The 14,875-nt window shown below is 39.3% G+C and overlaps 1 protein-coding gene across 3 annotated transcripts in view; it reads right to left on the bottom strand.

Annotated features, from left to right (window-relative positions):
* The window catches only part of CEP350 (centrosomal protein 350), a 197,690-nt gene extending 185,165 nt beyond the window's left edge, over positions 1-12,525 (bottom strand). For all 3 annotated transcript variants that reach the window (XM_064276564.1, XM_064276565.1, XM_010590972.3), the window contains exon 1: positions 12,412-12,525. The gene's annotated coding sequence lies outside the window, so the exon portion shown is untranslated. The remainder of the gene's footprint in view (positions 1-12,411) is intronic.
* Between the last annotated feature and the right edge of the window lie 2,350 nt (positions 12,526-14,875).

Here is a 14,875-nt window from a genome sequence, read left to right on the forward strand (position 1 = left end):
GCTTAACGTATTTCTTCTCCTAAAACCCGTACTGGAACCTATAGGTAAAAGTAAGCTAAAAGGGGGAGGTGGGGCTCCAAATACTGTTTTCTGTTACCGTCTCTGGTTCTCTCACTCACTAAAAAAAAACTAGCACAGTCTTAACATGCTTAAAATTAGGGAAACATTTATATCCCTTTTCTACAAATCAAACCTGGTATATCCAATGTAATTAATGTCACTAAACTTTAGGAACTGTTGGATTGGTGTATGCTTTGCTGTATATATCCTGAACAACAACAAAATAAATAAAATTTAGAAAAAAACCTGGTATATACACTTCAAATATTAGTAGCTTATTTTCTTTTATCCCATCTACCTCCTATTTACTTCTATGATTTTTTCCCCTCTAATTTTTTTATTTTCCATTATTCATCCCTTACTTGATTTCTTCTCCTCCTTCCTCACCTTTAATTTCCCTATTTTTATACCTATTCTTCAGATTTGTATGACCCATGTTTATGATTAATGGTCAAATATAAGTCTTAGGTTTAATTATTTTCTGCTATTGAATTATTTTCCAAAAAAAAGCACATAAATTGTTTTAGCAAACTCCTTGACCCCCCGCCCCACTGCTGCATCACACTGTTATTCTTCGACACTCATGAAAAACCTTTTCCTCCATTTGACCCATGCCATCCATTCATTTAACAAATATTTATTGAATAGTGCTAAGCAGTGGGATACATCAGTGAAAAAAACAAACTCCCTGGTCTAGAGAAGTCTAAAAGCTTGCTGGGAAGGCTGACATTCAATAAGTATTACACATGACAGAATTTCAAATTACCATGAACTCCAGACTTTCTGGAGCCATAGAGGCTGCTTGAACCCCTGAAACTACTGCACTGAGATAATCTTTAAACCTTAAACTAAAAATATTTCCCTGAAGTCTTCTTAAAACGAAACAATAGTTTATCTTAACTAGTAATTTTAGTAAAGAATGTCTGTCCTAAGCACTGTGCTCTTTTAAGAACTATCAAACGGACAACAGCAACTCAAAAGATTAGACAGAAAGTGTATGGGGCAGGGAGTTTATGTTAATGGGGGAGGAACAACTCAGAAATGGAGGGTGAGAATGGATGGACAACTTGAAGAATATAATCAATGTCACTAAACTGTACATGTAGAAGCTGTTAAATTGGTCTATGTTCTGTTTATGTTCTCAACAATGACAATGAAAAATCATTTTTAAAAAAGCCCCCGAGTATTACACATGGGATAAAAACAAGGAAAAATGCAAGCTGTTACGGTAGCATATGACAGAAGGAACCCATGTAATCTGTGAAGTAGAAAACACAGTGTCATTTATGCTAACACCTAAAGGACGGTTAAAGGAGTTAGCTAAGAGTAGTCATGGAAGAGCTTTCCAAGCAATAGGAACAGCACCTGGAAAGGCCCTGAGACAAGAGAGAGCATGACAGTTTAAGAAATCAAAAAGTTCTGTGTGGCTGAAAAGAAAAAAATGGCTAAAGATGAAGCTGGAGAAGGAGGAAGGGTCATGTAGGGTCTCTGACATTGCCACATTTGTGTTTTTAGAAGAGCAAGTGTTGGCCACTCCTCTCTTAGGCCCTTCACCATAGCTTTCATGAAACAACAGCATAGCATCTATATAACTTTATCGTGCTTTGTCTCCTCACTAGACTGTAAGGTTCTTAAATTTCAAAAAATTTAAGAACACCTTTAATATTCGTATGATTCAAGAGTTTTATTCCGGTGCCCATTTTACTGTGAGGTTAACTGGCATCTTGTAGAGCAACAAGTTGTTTAATGCAAAAGTCAAAGCATACATAACAAGATTATTTTGTGCAGACTAAAGTCAAATTATATCACAAGAAATTAAAAAGGAACTATAGTTGACATTGTTCTATTTACATCATCTAAAATGCAAATGGAAATGCAAACTTATAACAAAACTTCTAAAAGTTAGCTAAGGATGACTTTCAACTTGCCAACAGAAACTAGAAACAATTTCATAAAGCTACTGGAAGATATAAAATAAATTAGATTAAAACGATAGAAATAAAAAGCAGAGGCATCTATAAATCAAATAAGAATACAATTTTAACAATCGATTTGGCTGCTTGATGGCAAACATAATCTAGGGCCTCAGGAGTCCACACTTCAAATATCACCAAAATATTCCCCCCATAAGAGGAGTACAAAGGCTCACACAAAACATTTTATAGCCAAGAAATTCAAAAGTGTTATATTTACCATGCAACTTTCTCTCTTATCATGCGGGCTTAGAGTTCATAAATACAGAGAATGGGGAAAGAATGAACCAAGTAACTTTTACAGAAAAGGAGACATAAAAATACTTCACCTGTTTCTGGATCTCCCCAGCTTCAGGTTCTCCTCCTACCATCAATTATATTTTCTCTCACTTGTATCTACAACCTTTTCCCCCTCTCCAGGATTCTTCCTATCAGCATTTACATCTAATCAAGTCTTCTGACTTAAAAAAGGAAAAAAAAAAAAAAATTCCCTCAACCCAGCATACTTTTCCAGCTACTGCTTTATCTTTTTCCTTCCAAACTTCTCAAAAGAATTGAGTGTACTCAGTGTCCATTTGAAGGTACTTCTCAATCACTCTTTCAATCAACTTAAATATGGCTGCACCTCCATTTCTCCACCAAAACAACTCTCACTGAAATCACAAAAACACCTCTTCATCTTTAAATCTAATGGGTATTTTCAGTCCTCAACCTACTTGGCTTCTTGGTAGCATTCACTGCAGTTGAACTATTTGCCCAAAACACTCTTTTCCCCCGGCTCCCATTCACTACTCTCCTGATTTTCCTCCTGCCTCTCTAGGTTCTCCTTCTCAGTCTCCGTAACTAGTTAGTCCTTCTTCAACTGGCTTTTAAATCTTAAAAGTTCGGGAGGACTGAACCTGGTCTCTTTTCCTTTCTGACACTAAATTCTCTCCCTGGATGATTTCACCTGTGCCCTGCCCAAGGCTTCAAGTACCATCTATATGCCAATGATCTACAAAACTCCAGTACAGATCTCACCTCTGATGTCCTAACCTAGACATCAAATTGCTTCTTCAGTTATTTCCAGTTGGAAATCTCAAAGACACATCAAATTCAACATTTCCAAAAGCCAACTCATGATTATTAAAAAAAAAAAAAAACTTGAGGTATTCCTTATCTCAATCATTCAGCTGCACAGCCAGAAACATCTACAAGAGGCAATTGTATTAGATGACCTCTGTGATGACTAAGATTGTCTATCAACTTGGCTGGGCCATGATTCTCAGTGTTTTGACAATCGTATAATGTTGTGATCACTTCCACTTTGAGATGTGATATGTGGTCATCCCTATGATGGGATCTGCTATGAGTAGCCAATCAGCTGAAAGGGAGTTTCCTTGGGCATGTGGCCTATATGGAACATAAGTGGACATTCTGGCAAGGCTTGAGGACTTTTTGTTTATGCTGGACCCTGAAGCTGGCTCCTGTTCATCTGACCTCCAGTTCTTGGGAGATGAGCTAGCAGCTTGCCTACATCTTGCCTGCTGATCTTGGGATTAATTGATCTTCACGGCCTGTGAGTAAAAGCCCTGCTCTCTGGCCTGCCGATCTGGGGTTTGCCAGCCCCTGCGGCTACGTGAATCAGGAGGAGCCTCTATACTGACACACGGACTTGGGATGTTCCAGCCTCTAAAACCAAGCGAGCCATTTCCTGGATATAAACACATACACATATATTTATATGCTTTACTGGTTTTACTATAGTATAGAACCCAGCCTAAGACAACGTCTAAGGTCCTTTTCAGCTCTGAATTTATAATCTATACCACCAGTTCTCAAAGTGTGGCCCAGGGATCTCTGCAGGTCTCTGAGACCTATTCGGAGGGGTCTTTGACGTCAAAACTATTTCCATAATAATATTAAAACATTGTTTATCTTTTTCACTCTCATTCTCTTGTGAGCCTATAGTGAGGTTTTCCAAAGGCTACATGACATACGATATCACAACAGATTAAATGCAGAAGCAGCTGTAAGAATCCAGATATCTTTTATCAAGGCAGATATTTAAAAGATTTGAAATGTAAAACAATGCCATTCTTCATACCATACATATTTTTTGTTTTGGAAAATATAGTAAAAACATTTATATTAGCATGTAATAAATTCATTATTATTTTTTAAATGTTATTAGCCGCAGTTGAGTTCTCTGACTCATGGTGACCTTATGCACAACAGAGTAAAACACTGCCTGGTCCTCCGTCATCCTCACAATCACCAGTGTGTTCAAGTCCACTAATAGGGCTATCATACCAACCCATGCCCTCACTGGCCCTCTACTTCACCCAACACAATGTTCCCCTCTAACGATTAATCCCTCCTGATGATGTGTCCAAAGCAAGAAAGTTAGACAATGTTCTGCTGTGTTCCATACAGTTTTCATTGGCTAATTTTTACAAAAAGATCATCAGACCTTTCTTCCTAGTCTGCCTTAGTCTGGAAGCTCCACTGAAACCTGTCCACCAAGGGTGACCCTGCTGGTATTTAAAATACCAATGGCATAGCTTTCAGCATCAGAGCAACATGCAGGCCACCACAGTACGACAAACTGACAGAAGGGTGGTAGAATTAATTAGTAAAAAAAAAAATTAGTAAGTATGTTTAAAATTTCTAATATGGTCAATATCAACAGATACAGCCCTCATGAACAAAAGCTCTTCTGAGTCCTCAATAATTCAAGAATACAAAGTAACCTGACACCGAAAAGTTTTAGAAATGCCTATCTTTAAACCTTAAACCAAAAATATCCCCTGAAATCTTCTTAAAATCAGATAATAGTTTAGCTTAACTAGTAACAAATATCTGTCTTGAGCACTATGCTCTTTTAAGAACTACCCATATGGGATCAAGCTGACAACAGCACCTTGAAAGATCAGATAGGAACCTTAGGGGGCAGTGGCTTTATGTTAACGGAGGAGGAACAATTCAGAAAAGGTGGGTGAGAATAGCTGCACAACTGGAAGAATAATCAATTACACTGAGTTGTACATGTAAAAACAGTTGAATTGGTGTATGTTTTGCTGTGGATATTCTCAATAACAAAAAAAAAAAAGTAAAAAATAATAGGCATAATAGGTAGAGATGCCACAATTCCAGAAACAGCTTCTCCAAGTCCATTTAATAACAACAACAACAAATTTTAAGTGGCTAACTAACAGCCAAGAAATCAAATGACTTAATACATTGGGCAAATCTGCTGCAAAAGACCTCTTTATAGTGTTTAAAAAAGCAAAGATGTCACTCTGAGGACTAAGGTGTGCCTGACCCAAGACACAGTACTTTCAACTGCCTCATATGCATACAAAAAGTAGACAACAAGTAAGGAAGACCAAAGAAGAATTGATGCCTTTGAATTACGGTGTTGGCAAAGAAAACTAAATATTACCATGGACTCCCAGAAGAATGAAAAATCTGTCAGTACAGCCAGAATGCTCCTTAGAAGCAAGGATGGCAAGACTTCGTCTCACTTACTTTGGACATGTTATCAGGGGGCCCAGTCCCTGGAGAAGATCATGCTTGGTAAAACAGGAGGTCAACAAAAAAGACCGAAGATCCTCAACGAGGTAGACTGGCACAGTGGCTGTAAGAATGGGCTCAAACAGAGCAAAGATTCTGAGGACAGTGCAGGGCCATAGCGACTCAAGGGTCGCTAAGAGTCAGAACTGATTTGACAGCACCTAACAACAACTTTTAAAAAATCACCAGAATCCAAATTCATCAAAGATAAATCAGATTTTTGTTTGCAATAATGTATTTGTTTGCAAAAAGATTTCCTTTCCATAGCTATTTCTCTATAGCATTTAAAACTACTCATCTCACAAAAATGCAGCATCTACACGTTTCAGAGATGTGTATCTATTGTATAAAGTGTATTCTAACTATAAGTAATAGAGAAACAAAGCTTATTAAAACTTTGGTCATCCCATGGTTTCAGGGGACATCTAAGTCAACTGGCATAATAAAATCTATTAAGAAAACACGCTGCATATCCCACTTTGGAGAGTGGCATCTGGGATCTTAAATGCTAGCAAGCGGCCATCTAAGATGCATCAATTGGTCTCAATCCATCTGGGGCAAAGGAGAATGAAGAACACCAAAGATACAAGGTAATTATGAGCCCAAGAAACAGAAAGGGCCACATAAACCAGAGACTACATCAGCCTGAGACCAGAAGAACAAGATGGTGCCCAGCTACAACCGATGACTGCCCTGACAGGGAACACAACAGAGAACCCCTGAGGGAGCAGGAGAGCAGTGGGATGCAGACGCCAAATTGTTGTAAAAAACTGAGAATAGGACCCTGGAGTCATGGTCCCCAGACCTTCTGTTAATCCAGTACAGAAACCATTCCCCAAGCCAACTCTTCAGACAGGGATTGGACTGCACTATGGGACAGAAAATGATACTGGTGAAGAGTGACCTTCTTGGATCAAGTAGACACATGAGACTATGTTGGCATCTCCTGTCTGGAGGGGAGATGAGAAGTAGAGGGGGTCAGAAGCTGGCCGAATGGACACGAAAAGAGAGTGGAGGGAAGGAATGTGTTGACTCATTAGGGGGAGAGCAACAAGGAGTATATAGCAAGGTGTACATAGCAAGGTATATATAAATTTTTGTATGAGAGACTGACTTGATTTCTAAACGTTCACTTAAAGCACAATAAAAATTTTTTTAAAAATTGAAAGGAAAAAAAAAAAACTTGGGTCATCTAGCCTCCTGTTTTTCAAATGTGTAGTTGTGACCAATCAGTAGGTCAAAGAAAAAAAAATAACCTGTTGGGTTGGAACTAACATTTTGAAATGAAACAGTAGAATCGAACTGAAAATATCAGGTTGCAATGAAAGTAGTAAAAGTATTTTTAATGAAACTTTTGTTTCATTTTACATATAGGTATATACACATATATGTATATCGTGTCTCCACAAAAAATATATTTCTTACCGTGGGTCCTGGCCTAAAGCATTTAAGACAGAGGTTCCCAACTTTCTCAGTTCACAACACCCTAGGTCCCAAGTAATTTTTTCATGGCACCCCTAGGCCAAAACAATAACTAACAGTTTCATTTGTTAAACAGTTAGGTCCATATAACCTAATAAGTATTTATGTCCTATACTTAGTGGCAGTTCGAAAAACTACATATAAATGGGGAAAAAATTGTATTTTTATTATTAAATAGCCACAATTACTTCTTAATGGACTGCATACACCTACCAGACTACACAACTTCTTGAACCTCATAATCATTTTGCACACCAACACCTTCATTACTGTTCCATGTTGATTTTTGTACAGTATTTGCTTTTTATCACAGCAATGCCCCAGAACCTACTTTTTCAAAGACATAATGTCATAGAAAGGAATGCAGCATGATCTCATATGCACAACCTCAAACGAGTAGTTTGAGCAGTCCCACAGATGTCACATGTCCCACAGATATCCCACATGTCTAATATTACTGTGTTTCCCTCTAAAATTTAAAAACATTCCACAGTGCCCCTGTGAGTTCACTATGGTGCTCCAAGGTACCTTACCGCACCATTTGGAAACCAGTATGTTTAAGAAACATTGATCTACCCTATGTCCTTACTTCATAAACTAAGAAACTGAGACCTAAGGTCACAAAGCTAGAAGAAAAATAATACATATATTAGGGATTTACAAAGATTAACTTCAACTTTCCAACAACAAAAGTTTTGAAATAGGACCTATTCATGTGATATCCTATAGATGAAATCTGCAGATTTGTGGAAAACAACTATATTCGAAAATACATTTATATCACTATATGATAGAAGAAAAATTCTACTTCAATATTTTTTTAGACAAAAGTTTTAAAAATTATGTAAGTGGAACTTACAATAAACATGACTCAAGTGTCTAAAGTGACAAAGGAAAGATATACACTCCCCCATGGATAACCACTGCTCACAATTTAGTATCAATCTTTCCAGACCTTTTTCTAGATGCACATACAAAATCATAAACAAAACCATATTTCTTTCCCTATTTTTTCTGCTGTTGTTTTTACAAAATTGAATCATACTCCCCGGTGTATTGCAATTTATTTTTTACTCAACATTAAATTATGAATATTATACTATGTTAGTACATACATGGTAATAATAGCAAACATTTATGTGGTACTAACCATAGTTCTTAAAGCTTAGTTCTTAAAGCTTAAAAATCAATTCATTTAATTGTCACAACAGCTCTGTAAGGTAAAAACTATAATTATATCCACTTTATAGAGGAGGTTAAGTAACTTGCTAATGGGCACAGATAGTAAGTGGGGCAGCCAGAATTTGAACCCAGAAAGTCTGCTGCATGGCCCGTGCTGTCAGGGATAAGCTCAGGTATTTCTTATAAAAAATAGATATACCTCAACCTGCTAACAACTTCATGCTATAATTTTAATTATTCCCCCACAAATGGACATTTTTAGTTATTCATAAATGTTATATTTATTTATAATGATACAACGAACATTCTTGTATTGTGTTAAAATTTCTGTAAGATAAACTCCTAAAGATGAAATTACTCTATTAGAGTGTGAACTTTTAATTTTGATGGGTACTGTCAAATTTCCTTCCATAAGATTGTTCCAGCTGTACCAATTTACAGTCCCAGTAATAGATGAGAGCATTGAGATTCATTTTTAAGTTAACAAATATTTTTTACTCATGAAAACAGAGGTCCATTTTAAGTTTTTAATTAATATTGATATAAAATAGACCCCTAGGTTGATCACAATTATCCAAAGGTAAAGTCAACTCTAATTTGCTACAATCTGACACATTAAATATAGATTTAGCAGTTATGTCGTAGAGTCTTCTTCCAGTTATGAAACCAACTATGATGAGATGGAAACCCTGGTGGCATAGTGGTTAAGTGCTATGGCTACTAACCAAAAGGTCAGCAGTTCAAATCCACAAGGCACTCCCTGGAAACTCTATGGGGCAATTCTGTTCTGTCCTATAGGGTCACTATAGGAATCAACTCGACAGCAACAGGTTTGGTTTTTTGGTTTCATGATGAGATAGCCTCCCTATATGATTCCGTTTTTTTTATCTATGAAACACGGGGATTGGACTAGCTGGCCTTTAAGGTTTAACATCCAATGCTGTGATTGAGAAATGACTTAAAGTTATCACAAGCCTATAATTACAGAACTAGTGTAACAGGATAGGAGCCCTGGTGGTGCAGTGGTTAAGCACTTGGCTGCTAACCAAAAGGTCAGTGGTTCGAACCCACCAGCTGTTCTGGGGTAGAAAGATGTGGGAGTCTGCTTCTGTAAAGATTTACAGCCTTGGAAACCCTACGGAGCAGTTCTACTCGGTCCTATAGGGTGGCCACGAGTCAGAATTGACTTGACAGCAACAGGTAGCATAACAGGTCAGAGTCTTAAAACTTCTGTTTTCTTTAAATTGCATGACTAGTGCCAGAGTACCTGGAAACCCTAGTGGCACAGTGGTTAAGAGCTATGGCTGCAACCAAAAGGTCGGCAGTTCCAATACACCGGGCACTCCTTGGAAACCCTATGTGGCAGTTCTACTCTATCCTTTAGGGCTGCTATGAGTCAGAATCAGCTCAAAGGCAACAAGTTTTTTTTTTTTTGGGGGGGGGGGTTATTGCCAGAACACCTAGGCAAATCATTAAGTCATCAAGAAAGTTTTCATGATCCACCTGTGGCTTATTCTCAGTAACTTTTTAATCCCAGGTTGTCACTGCCCTGCTACCTGACAAACCTGAACATACCATTGGAATATATTCATAGGAGTTGAGATGTGCCCAGAACTGTGAACCAGTTTTTTGTTTTGCTCTTTAACTATTACACTACGGCCATTCTTTAGTCATCTTATTCAGCCAATATTTATTGAATACCTTACTATGTATGTCACGGGCACTGGAGGCACCAACAGTCAATAAACGATCTCTGCCACCATGGAACTTACAGACTAAATGAGGAAAGCAAATAAAAACCCAAGATACGTGCAGGTAAGTGTAAAATTACACTTGTGATAACGATAAACAAACAAAAATCAAGGCAGAAAAAAACTTGCAATCACTTGGCAATTTTTTTTTTTTTGGACTATCTGTGACACTAAAAATTATATGACATGAGGGAAAGTTAATAAAGAAAATTATTTTACTACTTGCCCCACTTTGCAAAAATAACAATCACAATTGTAGATGAATTCTACAATCACAACCGTAGAAATCATCAGTCGTGTCTATAATAAAATCATCAAGACATTACTAACTTTCACTTATGCTAATCATCGTGTGACCTGGATATTTGTTTTACGTAATCAAGAGTACAAATTATTTGAAGAACCAAAGACAACACAACTATGAATAGATAAACAAAATGAAAGACAAAAAATTAATCACAATTTCTTAGGAACCTTGCTCAAACCAAAGGTACATGTAAAATAATCCATTATAATAATTCATGATTTGTTAATAATGAACAAAATGCTATGAAAATACTAATTTTTTAAAGAACCAACAATACAGAGCAAGTGCCATGTAAAGAGAAATGAAAATAGAATATTTTTTAGATTTTGAAATAGTAAATGCCAGGAAGATCCATATTAATATTTAAACTAAAATAAACCTAATTCTAGATTATTTTACAGAAATAAGAGCAGAATTCATATAAATACATGAACTTCCTTGTGTGTCAGTTTCCACAGCTGCAAAATGAGGCTATTTGCCATACCTACCTCACAAGATTCCTGTGAAGACTAAATAAAATAATGTATGTGGAAGAACACCAAAAACTATGCCAGTTATTTTACACAATGGTTCCTTTCTTGCTCCCACTAAAACTCATGGCAATTTAACAAATAACAAAACTAGCTATGCTGGTACTTCATCTCCATTCTTCTGTCCATGATATGGTAGAAAGTTCAAAAACTAAGTTGATTACCCCACAGGAGGTTGGTTGTTCATGTATTAACCTTATATAATATTACACACAAATATATCTCAAAGAGAATCAGAGAAATTCTTTCACATATGTTTGAGATTGTTTATATATTATAAATGCACCATTATTACAAGCACAAACAGGAAGTCCTGCTTTTGACTATGAAAAGACAAGATACACATGTATTTATCAGCACAAACAATGTATTCTAGCTTGAAGTGTACTTGCTGATTAGAGTATCTTAAATTTAATGCAATGACAGTTCAATGGTTCAGATTTATTTTATTACACTGAGTGGAGTTCCTCAATTTAGTACACCAAACCAATTATTATATGCCCACGGGTTTGAAGCAATCTCTAGCATAGGCCTAGCACCTGACCTCCCAAAGTCACAATCCCATGTTATAAGCAGCACATTGTTTTGTTTAAAAACAGTATTTTAAAATGAAAAAATTTTAAAATGCAGCACAGCTTTCAGTATTTTACCATTGCTTCCACAAAACTTTTCAGGTTGTTACTAGGTCTGCTAAGGTAGCCCTTCCTTTAAAACCCTTAAAACACAGGGAAGGAGGTGTTGTTAACATGGCAACATAATTATTAACGACTTCTCCAAATTCAAAACAAAGATCACCACCAAAACAAAACAAAAAATCAAGTGGAGTACATGGGTATTGATCACTATTGCTGACAAATGCTTTTTCCAATATGAAGGATTTGCTACTACACTAAATACACAGAAAAATCTATGCCTATGTGCAACTTCCTACCTGAAAACTAAAAACCTAGACAAATTTCAGCCGATATCTGTGACATTAGCTAAATATCATTGGGCATGCTGGGCTGCATTTAAAAGGACGACAGGGAAAAATACCGACAACTTTAAAAGCGTAAAGCTTTTTAAATCTCCGCCTAGATTATCTGTGAAAAAACCGGCAGACTACATTCAGCAGCTGCTAGACAGGAGCAGAAGATCAAAAGTTTCTCCCTATACTCGAGAATGTTATCACCACCGAAAAGGAACAGAAACTGGTCATCCCTGCAGCTGAAGCCAGTTCCCCGGAATTTCCCAAAATATGCTTGATGGCCAGACGAAGAGACACTTCTCCAGTGACCAAAAACGACAGGTACATCTTTTGCAGATGGGAGGGGTGGGGAGGTGGAGAACACTGGCAGGTAAGGAAGGTAATCCCGTCTTCGGCGGTCACCGGTGGGACCTGAAACCCAGGTCTCAGGACAGCCCTCCCCGCAAAACCTCAGGACCCAGGGAGGCCCCCGGGGGGGACGCCAGGATGGGCCAGGGCTCCCCGCGCCCCGCCTCTCTCGCCACTGAAGAGCTGGGACCGCGGACAGAGGCAGCGGACGCTCAGAGAGCGTCCGCGGTCTCGGCCAGGTCCTCCTGCGGCTCACCTGAGTGTGTCGCCTCCGCCCTCGGCTCCCACGGTACATCCCGCGGGGCCTGGCGGAGGGTGCAGTGACGCCGCCCCGACCGGCCCCAGGGCTGCCGGGCCTGGCCTCCGCGCTCCGGGGACACACCGGGCGCCCGCCTTGCACTGGCTCCCGGGATCCGCCGGTCTGTAGGGAAGGAAGGAGAGGCGGAAAGGCTGCCTCCCCTCCCCCACAGCAAGCCACCTCCTGAGCTGCGGCCCTCTGCAGTCTCCTTTGGCGCAGGTCTTGCCCCGCTTCCCCGCCCGGGAGTCACTTCGGCAGCGGCGGCCCAGTCGCCATTACAGCCCAACAACTGACACGGAGGAGGAGCGGCGCCGGCGGCGGTGGCAGTGGCGGCGGCGCGAGGCAGGGCGGGAGCAGTCAGGGCCCCGGCAAACCTCGCGAGAAGTACCCCGAGACGGCACCACAGGAATGCAACCTTCAGTTAGGGCCATGTTGAGTGTGGCCAAAAGGTGAGACGAGATAAAACGAGGAAAGGAACTTCAGGAACGCCATGTTTGGTGTGGCCCAGTTTGAACCTTTCAGGACTCGGGAGGAGCTAAAGTATATCCGCAGCGGAGACCTCCTCCCTTTCTCTTTGCTCTGAAGCTAATTGGGCCTTCTGGCTGCGCATTTCACCCCTGGCCGAGAAAACAGGCCTGGGGGTTGATAAGGATGAGCTCGAAATCTGTAAACGGCAGCTTCTGGAAGTTTACGATGTTTCATCAATTGTCCGAATAAATATTTACCACAGTCGGTTTAAGAAAAATGGCAATTCTGCGGCTGCTGCAGTTGCCCACTGCTGTTACTGTGGCCGTTTTATTCGCGAGCCTTCCAATTCTGTTTAGTTTGCACTCCGATGGCTTAAAACTCCAAAGAGATTAAAACGGTGTTAAATCTCCCGTTAGGTGTTGGTATTAACATAACCGTGCTTTGAGAGACCCTCTGTGATCACCGCATCTTCTAATATCTATCCTCTTTCCCCAGTCTCCGCGTGGTGAATACTATCATCTGTCAAGACTTAGCTTAAATGATAATCTCTTCTGCAAATAATGCCACCTTCCACTAGGTGCTCACTACACGCTAGCTCTCCACCCATCACTTTTCTCCGCCTTCTGAACTCCCATAGTTACCTGCCCAGAGATTAATTCTCTTTAAGTATCTTGAGCGCCTAGCACAGTACTTGGGATATTGCAGGTGTTCGATGTTTGTTGAGTAGATAGTGTCAATAAAAGCGGGAGACAGTAACTGCTACCTCATTGTAGGGTCTGGAGCTGTGCCTGAATAGGAGATAAGTGGATGTACAAACAATTCTACACACACGTAAAATGTGCATTGTGTCTGTAAGGAGCGTCACTGGAGGGAAGAACAGGAAATATGGGTATCCCACTGGTGCAAATGGTAGCAAGAAAAACAACATAAGGAAAGTTATTTATATTCTCCCCAACCTTTCTATATAAAGCGGTAGAATGTGTGTTTTGTATATATCATTTTACTGAATTCATACAACAACCCTATTACTATACTCATTTAAAAAAAGAAGAAGAAGAAACTGATTCTGAACAGTTAAGTAATTTGCCCAATATTGAACCACTAGTAATGGACCTGCTTGATAAAGTAGAGGACCAGCGAAAAAGAGGAAGACCCTCAACAAGTTGGATTGACAAAGTGGCTGTAACAATGGGCTTAAGCATAACAAGGATTGTGAGGACGGCACAGGACAGGGCAGTGTTTAGCTCTGTTGTACATAGGGTATCTCTGAGTGGGAACTGACTCAATGGCACCTAATAACAACAACGGTAAAAGACAGATATAAGATATACAGTCTCCCTTATTCCGAAGTCTATTTATACTCTTCCATCCCCTATGCAGAAACCCTGGTGGCATAGTTGTTAAGTGCTATGGCTGCTAACCAAAAGGCCAGCAGTTCAAATCCACCAGGCGCTCCTTGGAAACTCCATGGGACAGTTCTACTCTGTCCTATAGGGTCGATATGAGTCAGAATTGACCGCAACGGGTTTGGGGATTTTTTTTTTTTTTGGTACCCCCTATGCTACCTTCTGAGCAACAGAGAAAACACCAAAAGTTGTTGTCACTGTGTCCGGAGCAATGTTACACTTGTATTACCCTATACACAGTTTTCACTTCTTGTGTTACGCTGCTCTCCTCCCTCTCCCCTACATCCGATGTAACTCAAAACACATTAACCTCTCTCCTACTCGACATCCATAATTCTTGCTGTTTCTAATTCTAACTTACAGATTAACTCTTGAATATATTGTTTTGTATTATTTGCTCATAGTTTTGTGAAATTAATTAATCTCAGGATCAAGACTGGAAATTTAATGAGGACAGATCTGTCACCCTTCCCAGTAGTCTCTATCTATACATAGTCAGTGTTGAACGTAACTCCCTTTTTCCTCCTACTTCATAAAAAAAAAAAAAA

The sequence above is a fragment of the Loxodonta africana genome, chromosome 25, assembly GCF_030014295.1.
Source record: "Loxodonta africana isolate mLoxAfr1 chromosome 25, mLoxAfr1.hap2, whole genome shotgun sequence".
NCBI classification, from domain to species: domain Eukaryota; kingdom Metazoa; phylum Chordata; class Mammalia; order Proboscidea; family Elephantidae; genus Loxodonta; species Loxodonta africana.